Below are 13,626 nucleotides of genomic sequence, written 5' to 3' on the forward strand. Positions count from 1 at the left end.
GGTAAGCAAACCTCATCATTATTTGGTCCAAGACTCAGCCAATCGGCTGCCAGCCCTGACATCACACTCCCCAGCAGAGCCTTCCTGCCTCAGATTTCCAGTCCCGAGTGTGAGACTAGGATACATCTAGAGATAATGAGGTTCTGCCTGAGAAATGGGGAGGTGGGCGGGCCGCATGTGAATCTATGAAAGATAATACTGGAGAACCATAGTGTACAGGTAAGTAACTAGTTTTTTCTCCAGTATTCAATCTTTCATAGATTCACATGCTTATATCAGAATAGCAAGCAGTCCTTATCCCAAACTGCATTTCCAGGATAGAACCCCCAATAGACAGTGGGCTCTGTTTCTTTGTATAGAATGTTAACATACATTACAGTTTTCAAAATATATCAGAAAATCATTAGTTGAGAAGATATATAAATGTTTGTAATATGCAAATCAAAACGTTTTGCCTAAAAATACATATAAATATATATCTTTTTGCCACAATGTGATCCAAGGAGATCTTGCGCGCTCGTACGCGGGTGCTCTGCGTAGGGGTCGGATCCAGACCCAATTATTAATTTTGCTCCAAATGACGCGGCACACAGGAACATCAATTAAGGCTTTTTATTTTGAAACACTCAGACCAACGCGTTTCAGCCCTCCTGGCTTTGTTCACGGTCAGTGAGCCCTCTTCTATTTCTACAATTTATACCATTTTTGCCGTCATGTGGCATTATGGGATTTGTAGTTTGATCAAACAAATGTTATATTTTTCAAGGAAGAAAGTCTTTTAGGCAAAACGTTATTACATATCATAACTGTTTTGTGCATTCTAGGTAATGTTCCTAGCGTTTGCAGTATTATCGCACTTGTAATTTGGATAATTCATAAATTTGGCAACTTAGCAGTTTCTGAATATACATTGTATAGTACCTTATTATATTCATGAAATCATTATTCTCTTAGAATCACATTTCCTTAAACTAAGTTAAATGCCATTATCTACATGTCTGGGTATAGTACCCTGGTCTACAAGCTGGGTGGGTCTCACAGGTGATCAATTTCTTGCTTTCTTAATGTCTGATTATTGTAAACATTTTATACTCAGTTCAGATGAACATACAGTTCTTCATCATTGTTCATCCCTTTCGGGGTCTTAGTCCTCAGTCGAATTATGCACTTTGATTCTATTTGACGAAGTTTCTTCATTCGATTCCCTCCACGCTCATTTGATGGTACCATATGTATTCCAAAGAAACTCATCGCTCTCCAGTCGCTCTTTTGACACAATGCCATATGTTTTGCTGTTGCGTATGCCATATCCTTGTTCTTCACTGCTCTTATGTGCTCCAGGATTCGCTTTTTTAACATGCAAATGGTGCTGCCGATGTATTGCATCCCGCATCTACATTCCACTATGTAGACAACATAAGTTGAAGCACATGTTATTTTCTGGTCTATATTGAACATTTTGCCATCGGGTTCCTTGAATGAACTTACATTTTTACCAATTTTGCATGCCTTGCACGTGTTGCATTTTCTGAAGCCTTTCTGTTGTTTATCTAGCCAGTTTTCTGGTTCTTTTTCATTAAAGTGACTAGGTACCAATACATCTCTCAAAGATCTCGTTTTCCTGTATGATAACAATGGTCTGTCTCCCAGTAACTTCCCTATGTCTGGATCCCCAGAGATAAGGTGCCAATATTTATTGATTTTTCGCATAATTTGGCTGCTTTCCTTGCTGTACGTTGTGACAAATCGTGGTGCTTGATCTTTTTCTTGACATTTACTTTTTGGTGTTAGGATTTCTGCTCTTGTTTTTTTATCAAGTCTATTTTTGCTTTTTTGTAAGTTTCTCTCATTGTAGCCTCTCGCTCTTAATCTGCTCATTGATTCCAGAATTTGATTTTCTGCATCTCTTGGTTCAGAACAGTTACATTTTAGCCGAGTAAATTCCCTATATGGGATACTTGTAATCAAGCTCGTTGGGTGGAAGCTTGTCCCATGAAGTATGCTGTTCGTCGCTGTTTTTTTGCGAAACAATGTGGAGTGAATTCTGTTACCTTCAATGTAGATCTTAGTGTCTAGAAAATCAATTTCCTTCTTGCTTGAAGTACATGTAAAGGATAAGCCAATGTCGTTATTGCTTAGTTTCAAATAGTATTCATTGAAGCTTTGTGATGGTCCATTCCATATTATGAATAAATCATCAATATATCGGACCCATAGTATTATCCTGTCCAGATCTTCTTGGTTTTCAGAGTTCCAGGCTATCATCTTCTCCCACCACCCCATCGTTATATTGGCGTAGTTTGGTGAAAAAGATATGCCCATGGCAGTGCCGCACTGTTGTTTGTACAGCTGTTTATTGAAGAAAAACACGTTATTGGTCAGACACATTTCGATCATTTGGAGTAGCATCTTCGTATGTTGTAATTCCGAGATGTTCCTTTGTCTTAGAAAATAGCCGCAAGCGTTGAGTCCTACCTCGTGCCTTATGGAGGTGTAGAGAGATACCACATCAATCGTGATTAAAAGGTATTCTTCACACCAACTGATTCCCTCCAGAATTCGAAGAAAGTCGCCCGTGTCCTTAATATACGAGCTCATTGATTTTGCGATTGGTGCCAAAAAACTGTCCACATATTGTGAAATGTTCTCATACAGTGATTCACAAGATGAAACTATTGGTCTCCCTGGTGGGTTGATTTAAGTCTTGTGAATTTTAGGTAGGAAATAAATTGTGGGGATTACTGGGAAATCATTTGTGAGAAATTTGAGTTCATCCTCGCTTAATAGATTTCTTCCATGACATGATTGTAAAAACTCATTCAGTTCTATAGTCATTTTGTTGATTGGATTTATATTGATTTTACAATAGTTGGTTGTGTCATTTAACTGGCGTAAGGCTTCATTCACATAGTCTTGTGTGTCCAAGAGGACAATGTTTCCCCCTTTATCAGCGGGTTTGATGGTAAGTTTATTGTTCTCCACCAAATTATTTATAGCTACCCTTTCCTTTTTTGTGAGATTCTCTCTTTGTTTTTCATTCCTCTTTTTCGGCATTTTGTCGAGCTCTTCAATGATGGCATCTGAAAATAAATCAAATTTGTTTCCCGGGGATAAAGATGGACAGTATTTTGATTTTCTTTTTAGGCCACTATCAACTCTTTTGTCAGTATCCACATCAAGATGGTTCATTAACTGTGTCTCTGAAATTTCTTCATTGTTTTGATTATACATTAGATCGAACATGTTTTGCAGGTCTGGTATTTCCTCTATTGTCCATTCCAATTGATTCTGCTTTGTTGCTGTTGTCATTTCCATTGACTTTGCTGCTGGTTTATCCGCATGTATTTTAGCTAGTTTCAATTTTCGGACATATTTCAGGAGAAACCAAATCAACAACAACAAGGAACTCCTGCAAGCAGTATTGAATCTGATGTGAGCGATGGGGAACTATCGAATGCAACATGTGGAATGGCCCCAATGAATTTTTTAGAAGAAATGCGACTGATGAACTTGGACAAAACACTAACCAGAGGAAGGGGTCGCGGAAGAACTTCGAACCGAGGACGGGGAAGAGGAACAATGAACAATGGACAAGATCAAGGACAAGAAAAACTAGAAGAGCGAAAAGAAAAAAGACATTATTCTCTAAGAAATCGCAAGTAGAGAATTTAATCATCAACCTGTCACACCACGAACTCACTAAAGAGGAAAAATCGCTACTAAACAAAGGACTGTCCTTTTGTCCTGAAAGCCACTTCAATTACACTCAAGTCAGGATTGATTTATACAAATATGTCCGAAAATTGAAACTAGCTAAAATACATGCGAATAAACCAGCAGCAAAGTCAATGGAAATGACAACAGCAACAAAGCAGAATCAATTGGAATGGACAATAGAGGAAATACCAGACCTGCAAAACATGTTCGATCTAATGTATAATCAAAACAATGAAGAAATTTCAGAGACACAGTTAATGAACCATCTTGATGTGGATACTGACAAAAGAGTTGATAGTGGCCTAAAAAGAAAATGAAAATACTGTCCATCTTTATCCCCGGGAAACAAATTTGATTTATTTTCAGATGCCATCATTGAAGAGCTCGACAAAATGCCGAAAAAGAGGAATGAAAAACAAAGAGAGAATCTCACAAAAAAGGAAAGGGTAGCTATAAATAATTTGGTGGAGAACAATAAACTTACCATCAAACCCGCTGATAAAGGGGGAAACATTGTCCTCTTGGACACACAAGACTATGTGAATGAAGCCTTACGCCAGTTAAATGACACAACCAACTATTGTAAAATCAATATAAATCCAATCAACAAAATGACTATAGAACTGAATGAGTTTTTACAATCATGTCATGGAAGAAATCTATTAAGCGAGGATGAACTCAAATTTCTCACAAATGATTTCCCAGTAATACCCACAATTTATTTCCTACCTAAAATTCACAAGACTTTAATCAACCCACCAGGGAGACCAATAGTTTCATCTTGTGAATCACTGTATGAGAACATTTCACAATATGTGGACAGTTTTTTGGCACCAATCGCAAAATCAATGAGCTCGTATATTAAGGACACGGGCGACTTTCTTCGAATTCTGGAGGGAATCAGTTGGTGTGAAGAATACCTTTTAATCACGATTGATGTGGTATCTCTCTACACCTCCATAAGGCACGAGGTAGGACTCAACGCTTGCGGCTATTTTCTAAGACAAAGGAACATCTCGGAATTACAACATACGAAGATGCTACTCCAAATGATCGAAATGTGTCTGACCAATAACGTGTTTTTCTTCAATAAACAGCTGTACAAACAACAGTGCGGCACTGCCATGGGCATATCTTTTTCACCAAACTACGCCAATATAACGATGGGGTGGTGGGAGAAGATGATAGCCTGGAACTCTGAAAACCAAGAAGATCTGGACAGGATAATACTATGGGTCCGATATATTGATGATTTATTCATAATATGGAATGGACCATCACAAAGCTTCAATGAATACTATTTGAAACTAAGCAATAACGACATTGGCTTATCCTTTACATGTACTTCAAGCAAGAAGGAAATTGATTTTCTAGACACTAAGATCTACATTGAAGGTAACAGAATTCACTCCACATTGTTTCGCAAAAAAACAGCGACGAACAGCATACTTCATGGGACAAGCTTCCACCCAACGAGCTTGATTACAAGTATCCCATATGGGGAATTTACTCGGCTAAAACGTAACTGTTCTGAACCAAGAGATGCAGAAAATCAAATTCTGGAATCAATGAGCAGATTAAGAGCGAGAGGCTACAATGAGAGAAACTTACAAAAAAGCAAAAATAGAATTGATAAAAAAACAAGAGCAGAAATCCTAACACCAAAAAGTAAATGTCAAGAAAAAGATCAAGCACCACGATTTGTCACAACGTACAGCAAGGAAAGCAGCCAAATTATGCGAAAAATCAATAAATATTGGCACCTTATCTCTGGGGATCCAGACATAGGGAAGTTACTGGGAGACAGACCAGTTATCATACAGGAAAACGAGATCTTTGAGAGATGCATTGGTACCTAGTCACTTTAAAGAAAAAGAACCAGAAAACTGGCTAGATAAACAACAGAAAGGCTTCAGAAAATGCAACACGTGCAAGGCATGCAAAATTGGTAAAAAAGTAAGTTCATTCAAGGAACCCGATGGCAAAATGTTCAATATAGACCAGAAAATAACATGTGCTTCAACTTATGTTGTCTACATAGTGGAATGTAGATGCGGGATGCAATACATTGGCAGCACCATTTGCATGTTAAAATAGCGAATCCTGGAGCACATAAGAGCAGTGAAGAACAAGGATATGGCATACGCAACAGCAAAACATATGGCATTGTGTCAAAAGAGCGACTGGAGAGCGATGAGTTTCTTTGGAATACATATGGTACCATCAAATGAGCGTGGAGGGAATCGAATGAAGAAACTTCGTCAAATAGAATCAAAGTGCATAATTCGACTGAGGACTAAGACCCCGAAAGGGATGAACAATGATGAAGAACGGTATGTTCATCTGAACTGAGTATAAAATGTTTACAATAATCAGACATTAAGAAAGCAAGAAATTGATCACCTGTGAGACCCACCCAGCTTGTAGACCAGGGTACTATACCCAGACATGTAGATAATGGCATTTAACTTAGTTTAAGGAAATGTGATTCTAAGAGAATAATGATTTCATGAATATAATAAGGTACTATACAATGTATATTCAGAAACTGCTAAGTTGCCAAATTTATGAATTATCCAAATTACAAGTGCGATAATACTGCAAACGCTAGGAACATTACCTAGAATGCACAAAACAGTTATGATATGTAATAACGTTTTGCCTAAAAGACTTTCTTCCTTGAAAAATATAACATTTGTTTGATCAAACTACAAATCCCATAATGCCACATGACGGCAAAAATGGTATAAATTGTAGAAATAGAAGAGGGCTCACTGACCGTGAACAAAGCCAGGAGGGCTGAAACGCGTTGGTCTGAGTGTTTCAAAATAAAAAGCCTTAATTGATGTTCCTGTGTGCCGCGTCATTTGGAGCAAAAATAAATATATATCTATAGACACACATCCAATCATATTATAATAAATACCTTAATGAAATAGATGCCGTAGAACCGCCTGTCCCACTGCTGCATCTTTTTTCCATGCTGTGTCCAGACAATAGTGTCTGGTGAAGGTGTACGCATTTCTCCATGTCGCAGCTCTGCAAATGTCCGGCAATGACACTCCTGCGAATAGAGCCGTAGAAGTTGCCATCTTTCTTGAGGAGTGCGCACGTACCTTGGCTTGTAAAGGTTTTCCAGCTTTAACATGACACAAGGAGATCGCCGAAGTTATCCACCTTGAAATACTGGATCTGGAGAGTGGCAAACCTTTCCTAGGGCCAGAAAAGGCTACAAAGAGTTGATTTGTTTTTCTGAACGATTTCGTCTTATCAATGTAAAATTTCAGACATCGTTTAATGTCCAAAGAGTGTAGAGCTCTTTCTGCAGATGATGAAGGGTCTTTAAAAAATGTAGGTAAAACCACCGGTTCATTCAGATGAAAGCTGGAGGGGACCTTAGGAATAAACTTTGGATTCGTTTTCAGAATAACTCTGTCTTGCCTGAATTGAAGAAATGGTTCTGCAATTGAGAAGGCTTGGATCTCGCTGACCCTTCTTGCCGACGTGAGCGCTAATAGTAACGCTGTCTTCCATGAGATAAATTGCAAATCCGCCTTATGTATTGGCTCAAATGGCGGTTTCATTAGCTGTGCAAGAACCGTATTAAGCTGCCAAGGAATTACTGGTCTTTGAACTGGAGGAAACATTCTGAAAAGTCCTTTGAGGAATTCTTTAATAACTCTATGGGTCCAAAGAGATGGTTGGTCAGGAACTCTTGCGTACCTTGAAATAGCGGCCAAATGTACTTTAATAGACATATGAGAGAGTCCAGATTTGGTCAACACTAACAGATATGGAAGAATTTGATCCGAAGAGACTTGAAAAGGATGTAGACCTTTAGATGCACACCAATGACAAAACATTTTCCATTTAGCCGAATATGTTTTATTTGTAGAGATTGCTCGAGATCGTAACAGAATCTCCCGGCATTCTTGAGGGATATTCAACAGTTGGAAGTTCCATGCTGACAAGTTCAGCGATTTAAAATTTGGGTGCAGTATCTGGCCGCTGTTCATAGTGATTAGATCGTGCACTAATGGAAACTGTATCCTGGGTGTCACTGAGAGTTTGAGAAGTTCTGAGAACCACGCTTGTCTCGCCCATGCTGGGGCAACCAGAATCAGATGGCACGGCTCTGATTTCATCTTTCTCAAGACCTTTGATATTAGAGGAAAGGGGGGAAATGCATACGCAAACATCCCTGTCCAACACATCTGTAGCGCATTGCCCCACAACCCTTTCTGTGCAAACCTGCTTGCAAAGTTTTTGCATTTTGAATTGTGGCGATCCGCGAACAGATCTAACTTTGGAGTGCCCCATAGCTTGAATACTTTGAGAAGTTGCTTTTGGTCCAGTTCCCACTCGTGAGAAATCTTGGATGATCTGCTCAGAATATCTGCCCTTGTGTTGTCTACCCCTGCAACATGTTGTACTTGAAGTGAAATGTTGTGAATTAGAAGCCACTTCCAGATTTCTTGTGCTTGCTTTGACAATATTTTTGATTTTGTACCCCCTTGTTTTAGAAGGTAAAACATGGATGTTGAGCTGTCCATCTTTACCAGTACTGTTGAGCCGCGAATCCTGGGAAGAAATGCTTTTAGACCCAAGAAAATATCCTTTAGTACCAGCAAGTTGATGTGGAGCTGCGTTTCGCTCTTTGACCAGTGACCCTGAATTTCGAGCTCCTGCAGATGCGCTCCCCAACCTTGAAGCGAAGCATCTGTCATCATTACAAAACTGTAGTTCTGTGGTTCGAAAGTCAGTCCTTCCGCTAAATGATCTCTGATCTTCCACCATGACAGGGCCTTTAGGATCTGAGGAGTGATAACTATTCGATCTTCGAAGGATCCCTGAGACTGAATCCATTGCTTGTCTAGCAGTTCTTGAATAGGTCTCATGTGTAGTCTGCAAGTAGGGGGATACAAGAGGACATCACCCCCAACAACGATTTGTAGGTTCTTACTGAAACAGGCTTTTTTATTTGCAAATGCAACATCAGCTTTATGATCTTTTGAATACGCTCCTCTGAAGGATAAGCCTTCGCCTCCTTTGTGCGAATTAGAGCTCCCAGAAATTGAAGGGACTGCGATGGCATGAGATGTGATTTTTCTATGTTGACTCTGAGACCTAGACGATTGAAAAGGTTCATGCACACTCGTAGAGAATGTTGGGCTTCTCTGAACGAACCACCTTTTATGATCCAATCGTCTAGATAAGGGAAAATTTGGTGACCTTGAAGTCTTAGATGTGCTGCTACTGGTGCCATACACAGGGCCGTTTCTAGGTGGTTTGCCACCCTAGGCGAGAATTGAAAAATGCCGCCCCCTCCCTTTTACTACCATCACTCACTTCCCCTGTCACCCAGGTTAGAGAGGCACACCCTCTACTGCCGAACACTTCTATGTTACTCTAATTTACTATCAGGAAACACGATCACAACAGTCAGTCCTGCAAACGACCTCAACGAAAGGCCCAGGCCAGACCGTTACAGTAGCCATACACTCACAGAACTATGTACACGGATGCCCAAAAGAGCCTTGTGTTTAAATATTACCGAGTCGTCAAGTGCACCTCGTTTTCAAAACCAAAAACAACAAAAATAGTAACTTGCACCATCTTCCAAGGTCAGACCTAGTGGTTTTGCCAACGCTTGTTTGTTTTCCACTGAGGCACCTGAAATCGTTATCATCTACCATTGTACCCATTTAATAGAGGCTGATCACAAAATTAAAAGATTTCCACGTCAGAGAGATTATAGTTCATGATGCTCAAATCTGCGCTAATCGGACGTTAATAAAGTTTGGCGTACAACACAGAATGACCTGCTTCTTGGTGCTGTGAATAGAAGTTATTGACAAGCTTGTGCATGGTACCGCTATGAGAGTAATCCTGACCAGAATTTGAGCCGGTGCAAGGCAGAATGCACACTTCACCATAGTTGACAAATGGTTCCATGTTGTGGAACACCTTCAACTAATTCTGGGTTTGCAGGCACCTGTGCATTGCATTTTGGGATTTGTAGTCTTACTTTTAACAGGGTAAGCACTGGCTCAAAAATCCTAGCGTGGACATTGGCGTTGGGCTAAACAGTCACTACCGGATGACGGCATCGTGCATGACACTAGGCTAGTGGTCAGTTCTTTTTTTTTTTACGGAGTTTTATGTAGCACAATCTTGACCCGAAAGTATTGGGTATCAGAGCGCTTTACATGAGCACAAGTTGCATTACATCATGAGGACACATTCATTTTTATTAGACACGAAAAGCCTATTAATATGACAACAGGCGAAAAGTTCACTGAGCTGCCAATATTTCAGCCCGGAATTCCGAAAGAGAACAATAACCATTTTTAATAGTTCAAGGCATGTTGAAGATGAAGCCAACTTAAGTGCAAATCTCTAATCATTCAGTTGTTAAGTCATTAACCAGTTACCAGTAATGAACTGCGTAAAGGTTATATGTGATACTTACAGGACAAAAGGCAATTGCCATGAAGTTACTCTGCTCAACCTTCCAACAATGTCTTCAAAAAGGTACCGAGCGGTTGAAAAAAATATGAATACGGGTTAAAAAATAGCGCCGGCGCAGACCTAGCGCCGTGATAACTTCCACCTTTAAGTAGCCAAGCATGAGGAGGTGCTCGCCCTCTCCTCTGGGATGGAACTCTGCGCAGAGCTGATGAGAAGTTCCCTGCTAACTTTTTTAACTAAGTTGACCAACTCCATTTTATTGCACCTCCTTGGGGAAAAAGAATGAAAGTTCTCACACCGGCAACTGGACGTCCCGAGCGCCACAAAGCCCAACACAGCGCTCCGTGAAAGGAGCCAAGGAAATCCGAAATATTAGCGTATAACTGAAAGCGGGAACTGCCGCCCAGCAGAGAAAGAAGAGAGCGAAGTTTGGTTGGCAGAGTCCGCCTGCCCCTTTTTTAATTGCGCTTTTTTCAGCAACAAAGGAGCCAGTTAAAGCGACAGTACTGCAAATAGCACACAATGCCCTGAAGGGCCCGGGCGCCTTGGCATCATTCCTAGACCCTGGGGCTGTGTTCATTGTTGTGCCCCGGGTGCTGGGGACGCGGTCTAGGGGCTGAACAAAGGGAAGTGTGGGGTGGAAAGACAAAGCAGGTTTTCATTAAACTCCGCAGTGAATTGTTGCAGGACGAGCACCAGGGCTGTTTCTACCATTAGGCAAGACTAAGCGGGCGCCTAGCTTTACTTTCGTTGGTTCTGCTAAAAAAAAAATCCCCCTTTTGCCGCCCTAGCCCTTTTGCCGCCCTAGGCGGCCGCCTAGTCTTGCCTAATGGTAGAAACGGCCCTGGCCATACACTTTGTAAAGATTCTCGGAGCCGACTTTAGACCGAAAGGCAATACTTTGAATTGATAATAGCGCCCCGCCACCATGAAGCGCAGAAATTTTCTGTGATTTATATGGATTGGGACATGAAAATAAGCATCTAAGAGGTCCAGGGATGCCAAATAATCTCCTTTGCCAATCAAAAGGAGTATTTCTTGCAGGGATAACATTCGAAAAGATTTCTTTTGGATGAATTTGTTCAGACCTCTCAGGTCCATTACCTGCCTCCATTTTGATGTGTCTTTTTTCTTTATTAGAAAGAAATGCGAATAAAAGCCTTTCCCTCGTTGAAGATGCGGAACTTCTTTTATTGCTTCCTTTTGCAGAAGAGATAAAACTTCTTCTTTGAGGGCTGACAGATGTTCTTGTCTCCTTTGTTTAGGAGGATGGTATGGAGGCTTTTGTATGAACTCCCGGGTGTCGCCATGTTGAATCACATCCAAAACCCATCTGTCTGTTGTTATCGACAGCCAAGCTGGATAAAATGAGGACAGGTAATGATTGCTGCTGTTCGAACAAGTGGCGGGTGCCTCGACAAAGTCATTGTCGTCGATTGGATTGTTGCGATTTGCCTCACGCAGATGATCTCCCTCTGGATTGTTGTTGATAAGTGTTTGATGAACGAAATTGCTGATTATTTGAGTATTGGCGATATCCCTGCTGATTGTACGGCTGATATCTATTTGATTGGAAAGAAGATCTTTGCATGAATTGTCCTCTGGATCCTCTCCTCCGAAAGGACTGGAACCTGCCCTGCTGAAGAGATCCTAACGCACGCGCTGTATCCGTGTCAGTTTTAATACTTTGGAGGGCATCATCCACATGTTTTCCGAAAAGGTTCTCTCCGTCAAATGGCATGTCCACTATTTTCGCTTGCACTTCTGGTCTAAAAGAAGTGGCTTTAAGCCATCCTTGTCTTCGTAGGGCCACGGCACCTGCCATTTGTCTGAACGCCACTGAAGACAAATCCATAGCGATGTCTATGGATTCCGATGCCGCCCGAGCCCCATCCTGTAAAATAGCAGCCGCTTCTTCTTTCTTATCCTCTGGTAAATGAGATAGTAAGGGTGCTATATCAGACCACATCTGCCTATTGAATCTGCTGATGAGGGCTAACGCATTCGAGGCCTTTATGGAAGACGCTGCCATTACAGCAAAACGCTTCCCTGCACCATCCATTTGCCTCCCTTCTTTATCCGGGGGAACTGCTGATGTAGCAACCGGATTTTTGGAGTGCCTTTGGGCGGCCTGCATCACCACAGACTCCGTTCGCGGATGTCCAATTAAACAGGCCGGAGAAGATTCTGGGGCTCTATTTTTCTTTTCTATCCGGGGGACTGAGGCAGCTACTGAAGCCGGGTTCCTCATTATTTTTAATCCTTCCTCGCAAATGTGAGCGATTATTGGTATAGACCTAATGGATTTCTGTGAATCCTCTTTGAAATCATAGAGGAAACACTCGGCTTCTTGTACTGGAAGCGGAAGCTCAAATCTTTTTGACGCTTTCTCCATGATATCATGGAAACCTCCTACGTCTTGTGGCGGAGAACTCGCCAGTGAAGGAGATGGAGACGGAGTAGTTGGAAGAATATATTGGTCCCATTCATCCCCAACCTGAGCATCCTGAAGAAGTTCTCCTTCTTCCGGTTGATCCGCGTCACTTTCCTCTAAATCGTCCCTAATTGTCACAATAGGAGGAGATTGAATTTTCGGAGTTGTACTCTTGGGAGAGGAATGAGGTGGTTGAACTTGAGCAGGCTTATCTGAAGTTTTTTACACTTGAGTGGTAGCGTCAGGAAAACGTCGATAGTAATCATTTATCATAAGCCGCAAGTCAGTTACTAGGGAAATCGGCATTGAGATAGTGTCCTCTCTAAAATCAGGCTGAGGTTCTTCCTCCTTTTCGTAGTCATATGTGTGCTGAAATGACTCATATCTCCTTGAATCCTGTGCAGGACGATCTTGGAAAGAGAAGACTTCCTGAACCTTCTGATATTCTTCATCGTCAGTCTCCTGGCTCTTAATTTGAAGTTGAGACGGGCTATATGCCACTCCTGAAGACTCTTCGTCTTCTGACTGCAATTCCAGGAGATTATATGGAGGAAGCGGAGAAATCTTTGTCCAGGCTGTAAAATGTGATGATTTCTTCTTCTTCGTCGACGAGCCCGTCGACGATGGAATAGATTTTAAAGAAATTGTCTTTGCCTTGGGAGACTTAAAGGATGCCGTCGACGGAGCTCCCGTTGACGGAGATCTCGTCGATGTGGAAAGCTGAATTATCGTCGACGAAGTGGTCGTCGGCGAAGACATCGTCGACAGAGTCGTCGATGCTGTCGCTGACGATGGGGTCGGCGACGAGGTGGAAACCAGCTTCCCCGTCGACGGGATTGTCGACGAGCCTTTCTTCGACGACGATGTCTTGGTCGTCGCCGTCGACGCAGCTGTCGTCGCCAAAATGGTAGTCGTCGACGGAGTCGTCGTCGACGGAGCCGTCAACGGTTTTATTGAAATCAAAGCCGGCGACGCCCCAATTTTCGTCGACGGAGCTGAGGAGA

Source organism: Triturus cristatus, chromosome 4_1, assembly GCF_964204655.1.
Source record: "Triturus cristatus chromosome 4_1, aTriCri1.1, whole genome shotgun sequence".
NCBI lineage: Eukaryota > Metazoa > Chordata > Amphibia > Caudata > Salamandridae > Triturus > Triturus cristatus.